The following is a 19,494-nucleotide window of genomic DNA, read 5'->3' as shown; positions in this document are numbered from 1 at the left end:
GCGAATGCGACATTTTATCCAAATTTTATCTCGATATTTCTCTCATTGTAAAATTTTAAATTATACAATAATACCATACTCTTTTACTTCAAATTTCATTTTGTTTTAATTGCTGTTAATCATGTATTGGTAATGTACAATTTGACTCTTCATTTAAATATTTTTTATTTAAAAAAAAAGCACTTTTAAAAATAGCTTATGTGCAATATATTGCATATTATATTGCATATTATATCACACGTATAATAGCGCAAATTTTAGACGTATAAAAAAAGTTAATTTGACTAAATTTGTCATATATATCAGTTAAATATGTAAATATTGAAGTTCAAGTATATTATGCATTTATTTAAGTTCAACTAAAATAATTTAATTATTTTAAAGTTGAATAATTAGTTAAATTAATACTATTTTTTCCTATTGTTAAAAATGTGATATAAATATAGGAAAAATTGTTACAAAATTTTAAGACCGCGCAGATAATTTTAGCAAACAAAGAATTATACATACACATTTACGCTATCGCTTTTTACCTTTTTACATTAATTAATCGCATTATTAACGCAGAGCTAATTAGAAGAAACAATAGATAGAACGCGAGAATCGGTATAACGAAGGAAAATTGTTATATCCGCGGCCACATTATATTTTCCACGAACGCAATTTTAAGCACACCTGCGGGTCCTGAAAACACACCACGTCACGTACCAGACATCGGATCGCCGATACATCGATATCGCCGTGGTGAAGTCGTTATTGCCCCTCGGAGGGTGAGCGAGTCGTGGTAGCGCGGCGAGTAGCTCCGGGCAAAAATCCATTTGGGGCGTGGGATCAATCGCCATTCAAAAGATACGCGTTCGAGCGCTTGATTAATGGACCCATTGTAGCACCACGACAATTTCAAACTTGCTCGTAACAAGCGAGCGAGCACGACGGAAAAAAAAAAAACTCGAAGCGTTACGGTTCTAAACGGGATCGGCACGGGGACGAAAGTGAGTGGAAGTTGAATTACTCAAAAATTCTCTAAATATAGTCGCTACTTCGTCCCGCGAGGGGCACACTCCGCACAAATCCGTAATGATTTACGTCCGGCGAGCGGAATACGTTTCGAGTTGTGCGGCAAGACGCGTTTCTCGGCGTGGCGGGGTTCCAGCTCAGCTCTTCACTCAAATAATCATCACAAGGAGTAGTGCCTGCTAAATCGAGGCCGCCTTGAGGATTCGGGATCAATTATTATTCGCGCGGCGCTCATTCGTGATTAATGGATCGGCCAACGGCCGGTCCGAGGCGCTCGAGGCAGATTCTAGTGCGGTAGCCCGCGACCACTCTGATATACCATTCTGCCCCTCGTCAGAAACGGAAGCGTCTCAAAGGCCCGTCGCGAGAGATGTCCCCGCGTGCTTTCCGACGAAGACATTAAATTAATTGTCATTAGGCGTCTCGCGCGTCAACTCAGGGGTGGCTTGCCTTCGCCGAGCGGAGAGAATCCCGGGGCAGGGTCACCCCCGCTGTCACCCTCTCTGTTATTAATAACGTTTTCTCCCGGGGCCGCGTGACCGTTTTCGATATGACGCTATACCCTTGACTCGCTGGAAAATTTTTGCACGCCGCTGGAGGAGGGCCCGCCCGCGGTTTTCTCCAAATTTCATTTGCATTTATATTCGCTTTCCGGATGCGCGTTCAACGACGGCGGACGCGTTTGTGATACCGGGAATGTTTGGCACTTCTGCTAGCGAGCTGCTGATGAGTTTTATTAATCTTCTCTGATGAAAAACAACCGTCGGAGGGAACGAACAAAGGACGGTCAAGTGGCGGACGGCACGGCGAGGTATTCCTCGAGATAAGTTCCTCGACGAATCGGAGGACGTTATATATGATTGACGGTAAATGGCAAATTCTAATTTGTGCCACGACGACTGCAGCAATGTCGGTCGTTTAATGGCGCACAATTTCGTTCACCGGAAGTTTATTAAAGTTTGCATGGATCTCGTTATCCGCGTATCTCCCGCGATTATTAATATCCTTGTAATTATTATTATAATCATTCCCTTTGCTCCTTGCCAATTCGCAATGAAGAAGGGAGAAGTCTCTTAGGGATCCAAGTATTTAATGAAGCACCTCTTACGTGGGTCGTTCCCAGGGGGAGAAGAGACGTACCGTTTCTGTCATTATTTCACAACAGTCTGGCATCATTGTTTATATAATTATATCTCGACCGTGGCGGATATTCCGGCCTCATTCGTTGTCGTCAAATTAACGACTCGTGCTTACCGAGCGTTGTGCCAATGGCTGAATGATAAAATAATTTCCAGTTAGAATTGGTTTACGGTTGCGCGTTTATTTACCGCGCAGAAAGGATATTTTTAACTATCGTAAAATAATTTTAAACAGTAATAGGGGGAGCATGTAGACCAATATGAAAAACACAATTAATTAAAAAAGTTCTTTATTCCATCACAGTTGACATTTTCTTTGTGACATTATGTACATTTCAAGCTTATCAAACTGCGCTGAATTTTCGATTTCTGAAACACGGTTCTAAATTGAATAAAATTGATAATCAATTTAATAATAATAATGTTAATACAAATTCTCCCTTTAAATACTATAAAGAATTTATTGCAAAAAAATTAACGTCTCAGAGATCGAAAGATAATTTTGTGTATCAATTTTAAGACAAAAACGTAAAAGAAATACATAAATAAGATAAAGAAGAATGGGTATTATGCTAGCGGCATACCTTGCGAGGAATCTTATGACGTACGTAATGCGTAGGCCATTCTGTCGTCGTGATTTCAATAAAGAACGATAGGGACAGCTTCATTTCCCGTGTCGAGTTGCGCCGGTGCCAACGCGCGTCTCGCCTTATCCACGCGCGTATCTCCCTTAAGGACGGCGGAGTCTGGCGAAACTGCGATACCGGCGCAATATTAATAGCGTGTACCTCCTCTCGCTTTCCCTCTCGTAGTCGTCGTATCCAGCCCCGAAGACAAATCCCAAGCTAATGTCGTTAGACAGTCCTCCGGGAGCCGTGCCGTTCTCTCGTGCAAACAGACAATGCGCCGAGTAGCTTCGTAAAGCTTGGGTAAACACTCTAATATCCAGTCGATCGAACACTCCACGAAGAATGGGCCGGTCCTCCGTCAGCCTTCTCCTCCGTCTCTCTCGAAAACATTAACGATCGATTAATTATGTACCGCCATTGAGACGGCTCGCCAGTTTCTACTTACCGTCAGGATGGGTTAGCGGCTGAAGAGCTTTAAGCGTTCTTTAAATATGAAATATGACTTTAAATATTATAATAGAGATAATAAGAAAATATAACTCCGATAATCCGAAGAAACTTTATTGCATTAATAACTATGCAATTTTAAATTTCCTTTTTTCATTCTTTAATCTGTAATTAATTATATTATTTGTGACATCTTTACCGCAAACTTTGTTTAACACTCGCGTTGGAGTTTACGACTGGCGCGAAAATTATTTGAGGAAAATTGGCAAATTATTGCGCTCTTGCTATGCGCAATTAATGGTCGGTGCTATGACAGAGGCAAGACCGCGTGTTTCATTGACACTCGGACGAGGGTCAATTAAACGCTATTAGCGCGGCTGGATTTTAACCGGTCCCCGTAATGAGGCTAATGCACGAAGGATATCGAAACGGATAGTATGCTAGAGTTATCCTACGGCCAATTCAGTTTTACTACCCAACGTAATCGGATTGCAAAAGTAGATGTGTCCGGCACTGTGACTGCTGAATCGTAACATATAAACTTTTACATGTTCCGAACACATTTAACGGAAGTTACATCGAACGAGCCGATAAATCCGCCTCCGCGCGGAATAACTCTCGACTTTTTTGTTACAGCTTTTTTTTTTTATTACCACAAGACAGATTACGATGATTTCTGTCGGAGTTGGGTCAAAGTCTCATTATCCTTGTCTGCCATGTTCCATGAGAAATCCACGCCTTGACGGCCGGAATTTCGAGAACATAATTTTCAATTCGCTGTTATTGGCGCGAAAAATTTACGCGAGAAGATATGCTCGAAATTCCGAAACGACTGTATATAATTGCGATGAATTCACCGCGTCACGTAACGGTCTGCTATTATGCAACCTTTTGCTCTTGGCAAGTCAATGAGCTTCGCTTTCTTGGGACGTGCCTCATTATTACGGTTCTCCGCATCCTCATTTAACCCTCTTTCTCCTTCGAGTGCTCACGCCATGCACACATATTGCCTCCGGTAAATTATTTTCAGCAATCACATTAAACGAAAGCATCTGGCAAAGTGATATATCTTACGATTGTATATTTTTCTAAAGAAACTTTTATAGAAAAGCAATTTCCGCCAACGTTGGAAACGAAGTAATCCTGTTAAGTAATTCGATTAATTTTCTGAACGTGTCATTACGATGGCTCGTGTAATTACGAAGTTATCGCCGATAGATCGACGTCGTTTCCTTCCAAGTGGCGTTCCAGGTGGCTCGGGTCGCGAAAGTCTTACCTATTTTATAAATGAGTGACGTGTAAGTAAGGTCATTACCGGGGGACCAGCGTAAGTACGAGGCAGAGACGAGAGAGAAGCCAGGGGTCGGCAATCGTGGCGTCGTGCAATGTTACGGTCTATCTTGTAAGAGCCCAGTTTAATGGCCGTCTCAGGTCGCTAATATGCTGTAAGTAGAGGTACCCAGGCAGGGCACAACTCCCATAATCGTAACTGCAGTTGTCCTTCGTGCCTTCGCGCGAAATGGCGTTCCTGGCGCGCGTTTGTCCTCATGTCTCGGGCCAGAATTTCTAGAATTCCGCGTACCGTCGTCGCCATTGGGGTTTCCACCTCCGTTTCGACAGTGAGAAAGTTTCGTGGTGCGTGAGTTAATTTGTACAAATTGCTTACTCTCGGCTGCTGCACGTCGTTGTGTCCTGAAAACTTGCCAATGCATTTCTTGACTTTAAAAGTTGCTGGCGCAAATTGCACTCGAGGGGAAATAACGTTTATAACGCGCTCGCGCATTTAACATGTAGAAAAAGTATGCTTTCTTCGGACATAACTAATTGACAACCAAACCGATGAAGTATGACTTACGTATGCGTTAACTGTTTTCGCGCATGGATTTCAGCACTCATCTTCATCGTGCAATTTTTATTTTTCTCGAAGGTGTTGCATAAACAACCTCTTTCAAAAACAACTCATGTCGTTGCTCTTTGTCGGCACTTTAATATATAATATTTTACATTATTGCTTATTAATAATTCGCCGTCTGACAGTTTGACTGACTTAAACTACTTTCACTATGCGCTGTTGCCTTGTTGCATGTTTCTCAAAGTCTTACATAGTCGTGACAATAAAGTTACAATAAGTTTGATTATCGTAGCAACGACAACTAATTGCAAGCTTAATTAGATCTGTAGTTTTATCGTTGCAAAGTATTTTTCGAGTTTTCAAAAAGCGCTTAGAACTGTTCAATTAGAATATCTAATGTCAATCGATAAAATTTTTCAGTGGAAAAATATAAGACAACAAAAAAGCTCAACAGTTTTGAGGTAACTTATTTATATCTGATTATAAAATATAAACGCAAAAGTTTGCTTTTTTTATAGAAGTTTCTCTTCGAAAGCATTGAATTTTTAATTATCCAAAAAAATTTTCCAAAAAATCCCAATACAAAAACAAATCAAATGTAAATTGTAATTTATATTGAGAAATGCATCCGTATAAGATACTGATACTTTATTACTATACCCTTGACTTTGATACTCGCTTTGAATTTTGATGACAAGACAATCTGAGATTGCCTCGCGGACGATAGGCGACGCATTCGACAGACTCGCTCATTCTCGCAGAATGGGCGCGTCCGTGCAATTGCGACATCCGTATTCACAGGGAGGATCCGTAATTGTGCTACACGAGTGCTTCAGCACGCGCATTGCTGCGTGCGGGTTCGCCGCTGCGGCTAGAATTACGCGGATGCCTGCGATACCGTCAGATCGGTCGCTAGATCGGTCGTTAGATCGCCATCTAGATCGGCCGTTAGATCGCTCGTAAGGCGAGCGAAGGAGGGAACAGTCCGGGCATAATGGGAATTTGGTACCAATCTCGTGTACGGAGATGTCTCACGGAAACGTGCGCAGAATGTTTAGACATAGGCACACGCTCGTCTCGAAACTCATCCCTCGTCGTCACGGGACCCGAATGCAGAACGCTATCGCGGCAAGTGAATCCGAGACGAACGGGGATAGCTTGTGTAGAGATATCGATTATACTCTTCGCAATGTGTACAAAAGTTATGTATATTAAAGATAATAATCGAGAAACTTATCAGAATTCTTTGACTGCGTATATTAGAAAATTGTACGCAAACAAAAAATCATATAATATAAAAAATAAAGATATTAAATTTAATATATATTTTAGATTACTTAATAAAATATGCAAATATGGAATTATTCGGAAACAATACGCATAAATTCACATATTACAAATTTCTCGTGACAAGAATGGAATGTGTGACATTGTTTGAGCCACATGAAGACATGCGTGCAATTTTGTAAGAATGTCCGTGACACAATCAGACACTAGAACGAGTTCAGCACAAATAGAACTTGTAATTCTTAATTAACAGCGACGAAGTGATTAATCGCGTTAACATGTAAGAGGAAAGAATTATTGATTATTGAATTGTTTCTTCAAATAATTAATTAATTAATTTTTTGGAAACTGTATGTAACTGATTAGCTTGATTTATAAGATATTGAATATCTAATTATCCAATAATCAATGATATTTAGAAATATTTTATGTACGACTTCAAATATATATATACATATATATAGAATATGTATTAAACATGAAAAAGATATCTTCTGGAGAGTATATAATAAATTTGGATTAATAATTTTGATTATCTAGATTAATGTAATATACTTGTGTGTGTGTGTGAGTGTGTGTGTGTAACTAAATGACATTATCAACATTGTTCCTAATATTTGTTTAATTGATCGCAATCACGTAAATTTAACTACAATTGTAGGGAGACAGTGGTATGTTATGTCTGACAGTCGGTCTGACGCGCAATCGTCTTGAAATGATCTCATTTATCTTCTAGTACCCCAGCGGGCAGAGCTCACTGTCTTGCGAAATTAATCAGGCGACTGCAGAGCCTTTGTTGCTTGTGCCCTGATCCCGTCCCATTCCTGTCGCGACAAATTGGCGAATATATATTACGCGTAAGTTTTTCCCACAGTACACGCGTTCATTCATATCATATATCATTTTGATAATTCATAATTAATCAATCTGTTTTCCTGATAAAAGCGAATTATCGTCTTTCTAAAACATCTTCATATTCATCAATTAAATCATGGTACATATACATAACAACGATAATTTAGACTATCTCTAACAGCAAACAGTTCCTAATGTGCATCAAAACTTTTCAGAGAAATAGAATTAATTTTATACCAATAGAGGTACTGAAGATAGGATGAGTTCATCGCGTCTTGCAATTAACTACTACACTCTACGACGCCGCCATACAAGGCGAACTTCCTTGTAAGAGACAGGGACCCAGTTCGATTAACCGACGTAAAGTCTTCATAGAGAATCCTTCGTCGTATCTACCATCGAACTTTAGTAACGAGTACCGGTATAGCTGGTAATATTCCCACGTCTACCCACGAAGATGTACGGAGGGTTGACGTTGAAGTGTCCTAAAACGGAAAGGGAGGACTAGGTATATGCGAGCCATCTGGATCGATCTGGGATGCCTCTTGGTTTCATGTTTACTTTACGAAACGATTCGGTTACCGGATGCAATAATTTGACTTTAATTTACGTTTATACACAATGCACGAGAACAACTTAGCTCGGATTACACAGTTTATGTGCCGATAACCAGAGAGAAAGAGAAAAAGAGAAAGAGGGAGAGAGGAAATATATATCGCGTTGAATATTAATCAGAATTTAATATTAAAATATATCACTTTTAAAATTATATTTTTACATTAAAAAACTAATAATTTGTTGCAAGAGTGAAAAGTATTAAATCAATATCAAATATTGAATTTTCGTAATTTCAGTTAAAAAATTAAACGTATGACAAAAAGTTGAACTATACATTAGCGTAAACGAATGCAAACAGCGCAGCTATTCATGCGCCAGTTTGGTTGTTTCGGTACCGAGTAAAATTTTGCACGAACGAGCAACTGAAAGTAAGAGAATACACCGGTACGCTTTTGTGGCAGTCGAGCCGCAATGAAAAAAAAAATATATATATATACGTATGCGCGCGAATGTATGCGCGCTCCGCCGCGATGGAGTACCTTCGGGTAATTTGAGTACGAGCCAGCCAAAGTACGACTAGCGGGTCGAATCGCTTCTGCAGGGGTGCGGTTCGCGAAACAAAGAGCGTCGGTTCGGCGGTACCGGTAAAACGGCCGACGGGACAATACGAAAGTTTTACGACTGTCGAAACTCTCCGCGCTCGGCCGACTGCTGGGTTTTCATCAGCAGCGGCGGGAAGTGCAGCGAAAAAAAGGCCGAATCGCCACCGTGTAGGTAAAATCGAAACTTCAGCTCGTCACCCCATTGTCGTCACGTTCGGCGAAATGACGATGCGAGGGCATTAAACCGCGTTAAATGTGAAAGTACACGTGTCGCTGATACGTCGCAGAAATAAAGGCAAACAGTCGAACTCTTTCAGTCCGTTTCTCTTCATTCGTACCTATTTTTTTTTAATTAATAAAAACAAATACAACTAGTGTTAGCTTATTAGCTATTAAAATAATTTATTTTTATCAGAAGCTGAAGGCTTGGAATTCAATTAGGACTTTGAATTTGTGCGTGAAAATTAATATTTAAAAAATTTATATAATATTTAATTTATGTAATATAATTTGTATATCTTTTATTTAAATAATTTGTAATATTTGGCTGTGCAAATTATGCTCTTTTCTCTCTCTCTCTCTCTCTCTCTGTCTTTCTAAGAGTGAAATCCCATTTTAGAACTTGCAAATAACTTAATTCGTAATTATTATTTAAGACACGTGCATTGTATCAAAAGACAATTTCACCAAGCCTGTTAATTTAACTATGTGAGATGTGCGCACGCGTCTCGACATGTGTGACACACACTTGCCGCTGGGGTACATGCCATCGAATTAGGCACCGACGCGAAGCGTAATTCGCTTAGTTTCCCTTTCGAAGCGAGACTCGCTGGTTTCGGCTACGTCGAAAACCGCGTTATTATCTTGCCTCACAAAGGGCACCGGTCGTAACTTCGGAGTAACCGTATCCTCGCGTGCGCGTATTGTCGCTCGCATCGCGCGCAAACACACACACACACACACACATATACGCACGAAGGGCTTTTAGCAACAAAGAGCAATCTGTGATCGTTATTGACTGCCTGCGCGAACGTGCGCTTCGTTTGAAATTTCCCCTCCTGTCGACGAACTGCAAATGCTATATGTACGTGTTGTAGAGTCGGGTACACGTTTCATTGTTTTCGAAATGCAAACTGTCCAATTGATAACATCGAAAAAAAATCTCAATGCAATAAAACTTATTCCTGGTCTCTGTTAGCTTAATTTACGTGATGCAATGACAATACGACTCCTCTTAAGGGACCACTCTTTTGTATTATTACATTTTCTTTGGTATATCTGCTATTTTTATCCGCCTTTCTGCAAAGTTGGCGCCACGCTACCACGCCATCCAATTCCACTTGCAAATGACTATCGCCAACAAAGTTTGCCCGTGGTTTCGTACATGTACCTGCCGCGACCCCGATATCGATCTTGTTTCACGGCTACACCTCACCTTGGGAAACCACCATCGAAAATAACATCTTCGTGCCTCTCGGGGACGCCACTCGATGTCGCAAACAATGACTTTCTAACTCGTTCAGGATGGTGCGGGATGCGCATCGGTCCCCGCGTAGCTGCCAATACCTTCGGGGTAAAGTTAACTGTACGACCCTCGTCTCTCCGTAGATGGACAATGAGTCCCTTTCCCTCGGTCATTATGAAGTGAGCTCGCCTCCAACGACGGCTAAATCTAATCCGACACTCGTACCGTCCAGCGCGAAGGGTTAGATCAACTTAGACCGACTAAGGGAGATATGATGTTGCCCAAATTAGATTTGCAAAATTGGAAGCTCTTGGAGAAAGATTTAGAACTTTCATTTATAAATTTTAGAGCCCACGTTTCAGTCTGTACAGTTCACAAAGCTTTGAGAAGCATTTTAAATCGAGGATCGTGAAATGCAAATATAAACAAATGGTAGACTTTTAATTCATTAGATTGATGCGTCGATGCGTACTTGAGGCACCGATCGTGTATCGAGTTTAATTAAGAAAATGTTCTTTCCCTGTCCGTACGCAAGGGGATCGTCGGGCTCGGCTGATCGAGCTGGTATTAAGATACCTTTCATTAATTCACGACGAAGGGCAGCTAAGAGGAAAGCTAAGACGAGGTAAGATTTCGGCCGTCCGTGCGTGGCGGGGCGAACAGGTGCACGCAGGAAACACACTCGGGGGTGCCTCGATAAGAGCCAATAACGCGGCGCGCAACATAATCCTGATTGGTAGAGTGCTTGTAACGCGACACCGTCACCGCCATCCACGGCCACGTTCCACGGTGAGCGCCTTTGAGAATGAGTTTCTTTTTTTTTTTCCTCGCGATACGCGTTTGCCTTTGCGATACAGCTCGCCTTTCTCCGAGGCCCTTCGATCCCAGGCGGAGAGCCAAATTTCATTACATTTGTTCTGCCGACGCGATAGTATCGAATTAACGCTACGGTGCTCGCCGGTTCGCCGGCGGCAAACCGATTCACGGCAATTAGGGTGATTCGCCCGTGGAGATGGGAAAGACGATCTCATCGAGTTTCATGACTGTGCACCGCGCGTGCTGGTGCCGGCCGATTGGTATTTCATAAGTGCAACGACACAAACGTTAATTAGCATCAAACCCGCGGGTGATCGGGATATTCGAGTGGATTGCGGTTGCGGGCGGGGCGACAGGGTTGCGAGGGGAGAGAAAACTAAATAGCGAAAAGGGAGATTGCATCACGATGCGGGAATCGTGCATAATGACTGAGAATGGGAAGCGGAAAATTCCGCGCACGATAGGGCGTGTTTTGCAGCGCGCGCGGCATTAAGTAATTAACGTCGCCGTCGTAAATAATGCACTATTTGCACGTACACATAACTGCGTACGCGCGACAAGCGCGAGAGACGCGCGGTCGCGTCGCCATAAATAACGAATTCAACATATTACAATACGGTATGTGGCTGGCGTGCGCGCCCGGCATAAATTTATATTTGATTCGTTCGCTCTCATATGCATCCGCGCCTCGACGCCCAATCTGTTGCATCGCGGAAAGGCGTACATTGCACTTTTGGGCCCCAGTGTATGTACACACGTACCCCTTGGCCCTGGGTAGCGCGGCGCATTAATTACAAGCCACTACTTCGCATTGAGATTAATGACATCGGTTTTGTATTTTATGCGGGGATGAGTTTATTGTGGGCGATGCAAGCGGCTTCCCCCGTTAGTTAGATGCCGGCCCCGGCGTTAATTGGTACAGACGATCTCGCAACGAGCCGCGCGCGCCGTATATTTCTCTTACAACGCGGGACAACAAAAGGACCATTCGGAAATTCGACTCCAACGAACGTTAAAATATTGAATGGCTGCCAAGATGCCCGGTAACCGGCCCGGCGCGCGCGGCGTCTCACTAACCGCGATTTCTCGCTTCATTTGCCGCTCTATTGGAGTCGTTGATTATACATGTGCCCCAGATTAAACGGATACAATTTTTGCCGAACGAGTTTTGTTCGTTTAAAGAACGAGATATCGCAAAAAAATTCATAAGCGAGAGATGAGTGATATTGATTATGAACGCCCGCTCGACTACAGACGCGCGAGTCGAGATGATACGAGGCTGGAATAGGCTGGAGTTTTTAATTTGCACCAGTTCCCGTTTACTCGTTGCACGAGAAGCGCGAATATAGTAATTTCATCTTCCGGACGGTCTATAAACTAATTCTATCGGACGCGAAGCTGTTTACGTTCGACAGTTAATTGCGCGACACGTAAATTGCGAATAAAATGTGACGGGAGGGCGCGAGGAGAGGGGAGGAGAGAGAGGATCAATCTATTTGAGCTCGGGGAGATTATCGTGCCTTTTTCTCCCGCGCACAATATTTGCTACCGGATCAAAAATCCTAGGCCAGGAAGAGGCATAAGTTTTCATTTACGGGTCAACAAAAGCGCTAACGAAGTCCTCGGTGATAAATTTTGCGCCCCGCAGCTTTTCCTCCGGAGTAATCCCATTGGCGTGGTTAAGTCCGGGGGAAACCTTCACGAGAGCTGAGGGCTCTTCACGCGAATTAAGACGAATCTGTCTCTTCACCGGTCACCTCCGTCTCGGGCGCGCGCGCGCGCGTGTGTTTCCGCGATAAACTCGTCCGCCGAGAACGATCTCGGGCTCTTAAAGCTGCGGGAGTCCCGGAGTCGGCGCTTATCCGCGGCGGACCGAGAGGTCTGCTTTACAGCGAGTCATCCAATTGCCCGCAATTACCAACAAATTTGTCCGAATATTCCATGACACACTTTTTGTTTCACGGAACAACAGTCTTTAATGCTGTTTGCATTTTTCCATGACATACCCGGGAGACCGCGAAACTGTCTACGTTTGCGTCCAGAATAAAAAACTGCGAATTAAAAAATATTAAAAAATAGAATGCTCGACTTGTAAGGTTTTCTTCGGTAACCATTTAAACTCGATTAGATTTTAGTCCGTTTGTTAATTTATTCTATTTTTACATTTTTCTCCCTTTTTTTGTAAATGCGAGGCGAAACGAAAAGCGCCTCCGCCCCTCGTAATATTTTTTCATCAAACTCCATTTCGCCGGGTAAGCATTTTACGCGCGTCACTCACATACACACACACATACACACCATACATACACATACCTGCGCGCACAGCCGCGTTTCGCGTAATACGTGCTCTTCAGCGTCTCATAGCTTCTCTGCCAATTATATGCTCTGCTCTTGACTCTATGGCGTGCCTCGTAATAAACGGCCGGCCATGTTACATTATAGGAGTCGGGCGCCCGGCATTCCGTGATATTGTGCAAGGGAAGCGGCGGCAGCGGGGGCGGACTCGCGGACTCGCCCTGCCATCGGAGGGGAAAAGGGATGACCCTGGATGCGGTCGACATTAATGGCTACGTTCGCCCCCGTGGCGCATAAACGCCACGACCGTCACGTATCGTCACAATGCCGGTGCTCGCTGCGCGGACACCTCGCGCCAGTTTATTATGTATGCGGGGCGTCATCAGCACTGCTACTTATGATATTACAGCGATTATACGTTCTGCGCGCAACTGGGCGCGACCGGACGTTTCCTATTGTTTCGACTTTTAACAACGTGAGTTCGCACAATTAACCGCGCGAATTGTCACCTTGACAATCGAGATGCAGCGCGTACTTGAGCACAACTCGTCGTTTAACGATTTAGCGGAAGTTTAAGCGAGCGTGTTAATTCTGATTTCGCAACCTGATAATTTTTCTAAATGCATTTCTTTGAATTTTTACATCTTTATGAGAAAAAGTTTGTTATAGAATATTTTACATTCATTGTATAAATATGTGTGCTTGCAATTTGCAAGTCTTTGCTGTCTTTAGCAAATCTATTAATTTCTTCTAAATAGTGGAGCTTCAAATTTTATTATAATAAATTCCCCAATAAATTATTACTGAGATAAGAGCGTTAATTAATTCTTATGTTTTTCATTACTTCAATTTATTAATTTTATACTTTTAAAGGTGATATACAATTTAGAGGATCTGCTGGTGCACAGCTTATGCTAAATTAATTATTTGGCGAAAGGTTAAACATGATTGTAATAAATACTTGAAACACCAAGTTACAATATCCAACGTTTATTTGCATTCCAATCAAATGGGAAATATGACAAAAAGTAATTCAAGTGTGCGATCACCGCGACACGAGGCTATTCGCATAACGTTGGATAATTGAATATTGTCGGAAAGACACCGCGCCAGAAGGATATGACAACTTTTGGGAGGGGACAAATAAATTGGAACAAATTACACGCTCTCGAGATCCGTCTGATTGCTTTACAAACCCGACAAGCCGTCGACATTCGTGGCACCGACAGTTGTGCAGATTTATGTATACATACGTATTCGTATGAATACCATATATCTGCATGTCAGGTCGTCATTGCATGGCAACAGCGGATCGTTCGCAGCTTGCTGTAGGAGGCGAATCAATTATCGCGCCGCGCGTACAGTTTCTTGATCGATTAGTCGTCGGGTCGCGGTCGGTCGGCCCTTTATAAATTGGTGCAGATTTGCATTTTTATTTAAACATCAAACGCGCGCGAATACGAGGCAATCATTATGCACCCTCCTCGACGGGAAGCGACGTATTAATTTATGTAATTATAATCGTTTCCATCGATAGAGCCTAGCGCTTCGCGTTAATTACGGCCCGAGGAAGGATAACGATCGCGCGCCCGACGGGAAAAAAAAGTCCAATAATCATGCGAATAATCGTGTTCTGTCGCGGCGACGTGCGCGGGAATATATATATCGCATATTTCCCGGACGGGGGTATACGCGCCGCTATATTAAATTACGCTAATGGCACATCGTATTATTCCCACACCGCGCGGCCGCGCCGTCGGTTCGATCCGCGCGTTGCTACATGCCACCGGATGAAATTCCCCGCGTTCGTCACAGTCTGATTCCTCGGGTAAAACCAGCACGGCGGGTCAGACGTCGCTGCCCGCCGACGAAAACGACGAAAAGAAAAAAGATTCGCCGACGTAGCGGGTATTATGTGCGAGCCCGGCTGCGGGAAACCGCAGGCACGGAAGGGGCTGCATACCGAAAATTATTATTATGCACTTTTACGAGCAAATATCGCGGGGGAATGACCGAGGAAGACCCCGCGTGAAACGACACATTCGGCAAGTGTAACGCACAATTCCGGATGTCCTCCATTAACGTCTTCTCCAAAATCTATAAATATGAAACGCTCCTAACGAAGGTGTATCGTTAAAAATTAAACTCGAGAGATATCGATCGGTAAAGTGCTCGAGGGCTCATAAGGGATACTTTATGAGGAGGAGGAAGAAGAGGCAGCTCGGGAAGAAAGATCGTCAGCGAGAGATCGTTGATTATAGCTTCATCTTTTTTTTTTTTTTTTTGGTATGATTACCGCGCTACCTGATGTACGTATATACGCTCACGTTACGCTCGTTGCGTGACTAATTACAGAGCTAAGAGCTTTCGAAAAAATGCCACATTCGGCACTCGGCCTGCTCGTGTTCCGTTCGTTCACCCCTGATGGACGGGACTTTCTCCTCTTTGTTGCCCGTCGCTGGCCTGTCGCCGCGCGATGTGATCTACAGAGATAAGATCTTCGGTGCCATTTTCATGCGGATGCACCTGCAACCGATGTGTGCAATTCGCGCTTCGGTACTCTCGCTCCCGCTATCGCATATCTTATTTGTCATTTCATTTCGCGGCGAGGTGTGCAATTAAATTCTTGCACCATGAAACGCGACACGGTAACGTTTAAATTCGGACTTAATAAGCATTAATTTGAGGAAATAATTTACACTTTTTACACTCAGCTTCGGAGAAATTTTCCACACGCACGTACGACAGTAATTCCGACTTTTCCCAGGATAACGTAAATTACAGAAGAACGTTTAAAAATCTGCTGTAATCTCACTTAGGCCGCGACGAGGGAGAAAAAGATTTCCTACGTTGAATTTACGGATGGATTATATAATAAAATCAACTTCTTAATTATAACGGGATTATTATGTCACTTCTCGGTGAACTGAGAATATCGTAGATTAAAGATTGGTTATCGCGAAATCAGCGGGCGAGTATCATTTGGACTGATTATGTCTATCTGCAGCCGAAATTACGAAACTAACGTCTGAGAATACACAACGACGCGTTCAGCGTGTATATACGTATACGTCGACCGACACACGGAGAAGGTAATCGCCCTGCCATAACAAAGTGATTCTATTATAGCATAATGCAGGGGACAATAAGCAGTATCGCTGTACCACGGACTATTCCTGGAGTATCTCGCATAAAGGAGGCTGCGTCTGAAACGAGTATTTGCCAGAGTCTGGTATACGTTTCCGAAATGGGGAGCGGCTTATATGTGAACCATACATTTTCACATACACTCAAGAGTTCTTATCATCGGCAATTTCCCAAAATGATCGTCCTCGCCGCGGAAACGGCGCATCTCGATTCAGCAAAACTCTTTGCAGATAATGTCTGTGAGTCATGACATCTCAATTGCAAAAGATTACAGATTTAATCGTAAATCGAAATTCTAACGGTTGTTCCTTTTTTTTCATTGTTACAGCCGTTCTTTTATACAACGGTTATTTATTGCCTTTTCCATTTCTACTGTCACATTCATTAAGCGCAATCGAATATGAAGTTTACGAAAATGAGTTTTATCAAAATAACGGTATCAAAGAGTGACAAAACGTATCCCTGATTTCGACTCATCGATGCGAAACAATTTCATTTACAAATACATTTTCCGCGTTTACTCTGCGCTGTTGGTTTCGTGTGCCGATGCATCACGAGTTCGAAAATTGGCAGTTGTTTCATGTGCACATATGTATTCTTTGTACATATATTCCAATAGCTGTCAATTCTCAAATTTCTGATGCACTGACGCGCAAAACTAACTGTATACAACTAACAAAATAATATATATTGGGAAATATGCCCCTACCCAACCGTCGTTCATCCTACGCGACACTGATGAATTATCTACAATAACACGCCAGACATCTACACACAAGGGGTAGGTTTTTCCAGGCGTCGAAGAAAGTTGGGAAACGTCGAAAGGAAGACGAGCGACGTTTCCGTCGCGCGGCAAAGCAGAGCGTTCGGCCGAAACAATAAAAAACGTGGAGGACAATGTCGCTCATGTTTCGAGAAGATTGAAACGTTGAATTAGCGCTGGGAGAGACGGGAATTGAGGTCCGTGTAGAAGAACCATTACCCGTTCCACCTGAAAAAAAAGTAGATAAGGACTGCCTTCCAAACAGTAACGGAAAAAGAACATTTGCATTATTAATATCAACTTCTCCATAAACGTAGGAAAAAATGTATTCATTCAAGAGGAGATTATTAATGAACGACGCGCTTGACGAGCCAACAAAATAATTTTTAAACTATATCTGCAGATCTAAATTAAATAACTTAATTTGCAATATAGGACGGATGTCAAAAATTTGAATATAGCTTGATATATTCAATCTTTTTTACTTTATTTCCTACAAATTCTTCTTCCCGTAACGACGTACGATAAAAAAATAACGTTATTATATAATGCAACGTATTGTAGTTATGGATTTCAATTTGCCATTAGGGAATTCTATAGGTGCTGGCGCCTGCTATTATTGATATTGCGATCGTGATATTTCCGTCTTGGACACGCACCATCAAGAAGATTGCCTGTACACACACCCACGTCGAATATTACTTCAAACCAACAAAGAAGGAAAGATTGCCATATGGACACTTACAATCGCGCGGCACGTCATGCACGTCTGGAGGATTCTGTTGTAAAAAACAGTCGGTAGTCAGATGAGTCGCTATTCTTCTCTCGCGGAAGAATCTCTATAAAAATCGGCGTGACCGATCGCCGTGCATAATCCCTTCTGGATTCAACGGAAAGCCATTTTGTCCGAACGATTGGACCCCGTGGGAGTAAAACATCGTGACATTTACCTTGCAAATGCAAAGATTACAGCGGCCGTTTCGCGTACAAGGATCCTCTCTTCGAGTCGGTGCGAAACATCGGGTTGCATTTGAAGTCATAAGGCCAAGAACCGGTGACGTAAGCGTCGCAAAATGGAAATCCTCGGGTGAATTTCGCCGCTCGGGCCTCTTACGTAAAACCGAGACTCGAGTGGGAGCCGGCGAAAAGGTCGCGGCCGTCGTAGAAGGTGGCTGTTTCGTCTGTGGGTGGTTCGTCCCGGGGCGTCTGGTTCTGGTCCCTCGCGACGACGGTGGCGGCGGCGGCGAGGACGACAAGAGGAGAGAAGGAGAGCGAGAGAGACGTACCGGGGCACGACGTGGCCGAAGACGAAGTCACCGACTGGGATCGAGGTCACGGCTGCACAGGCTCCCGGTTATGTAACACGAAAAGCACGACTGCGGTTGCCATGGCAAACGCTGCGGGCGAACGCGCGGCGAATGCACGAGAGGAGATGCTGGCCACGGTCCCGTGAACGCCGACCGCATCGCGTGTCTCATCGGTTTACCCAGCTGTGAACGGCGAAAAAATATCTGGCTCGCGTGATGGCGCCGAAATCGACGCTCGTGTTCAGGTAATAAATTTATTTTCACAAATAATTATCGCGGCTTATTTCGCAGCTTTTTTTCTCTCCCCGCTCAGTTTCGTTCTCACCACGTGTTTCACCTTAATCGTGTTATGAATGTTCGCATGAATTACATCGAGTCACATCGGAGTGAACACGCTTTCTATTGGCCGAATCGTGAGAGAGAATATTGTAATCGCCGAATATACATATATCTGCGAAAGAGAGATTGCGATCTAACAGTGCGATGCGATAAATACGAGACCCTGTACTCTCGGATAGAATAACCATGACTTTAAGCCTCTAAACCACTACTCTCTCTCTCTCTCTCTCTCTCTCTCTCTCTCTCTCTCTCTCTCTCTCTCGCACGCCTCTTCTGATTTATTCTCTTTATTCCCTTAGGTATAGATGAAACGCATGCCCAACTGTATAATTAACTGCGTAACGTGCGAAATTAAATATGCGATTTTAAGATAGCCTCCTAGCTCGCGCCGAAAGAAAAAAAACCGCGAATGCGAGAAATCCTAAGGCATAAACCTGGTGGATAATTTACTCGCGAAAGGGTTAAAGGTGCGACGTCGCAAGAAACGCGCGTCATTAACGGGACGCGGACCAAACGCTCGTCTCTCGGAGTATCCGGGAAACGCTCCTAACGACCGCATTTTTACCCGCGCTCGGATCGTAAAACGTGGCTACGCGGCGGTGAGACGTGGAGACACGTAAAATCCGTATTATTAACATTTTTGCGGACAACAGTCAACCCCTGTGTGTGCACGGGACTGTCGTGAAAGCTGATCGTTACATTATAGATTAAAGATAAAGTGACGTTAAAGAGAAAGGAAGGGAGGGCTGCATTTTTCAAATGCTACGACGTACAGAAATACCAATTCCACCGTAATTAAATTGTAATTGCAATAATTATGCCGTTTGAATTACTTTATATCAGCGCTCTATCCTCTGTAACCGCGCTGGTAGCTGCAGAGAGATGCCCGCGTCAACGAGATCGCGGCTCGCTATCCTGAAATTATACGCGCCGGCGGGGCGCTCGAGGGCTAATGAGAATTCCGCGACGAAGATAT

The 19,494-nt window shown here is 43.3% G+C and overlaps 1 long non-coding RNA gene across 3 annotated transcripts in view; it reads right to left on the bottom strand.

Moving 5' to 3' along the window:
- Window positions 1-409: 409 nt before the first annotated feature.
- LOC118645154 overlaps window positions 410-19,494 on the bottom strand; it is a 71,729-nt gene continuing 52,644 nt past the window's right edge. For 2 of the 3 annotated variants that reach the window (XR_004962953.1, XR_004962950.1), the window contains one exon: window positions 410-4,931. This is a non-coding gene — a long non-coding RNA (uncharacterized LOC118645154). The remainder of the gene's footprint in view (window positions 4,932-19,494) is intronic. The other variant, XR_004962952.1, reaches the window with a different exon arrangement.

The sequence above is a fragment of the Monomorium pharaonis genome, chromosome 4 (genome assembly GCF_013373865.1).
Source record: "Monomorium pharaonis isolate MP-MQ-018 chromosome 4, ASM1337386v2, whole genome shotgun sequence".
Lineage (NCBI taxonomy): Eukaryota > Metazoa > Arthropoda > Insecta > Hymenoptera > Formicidae > Monomorium > Monomorium pharaonis.
This window is presented reverse-complemented; position numbering and strand designations above follow the sequence as displayed.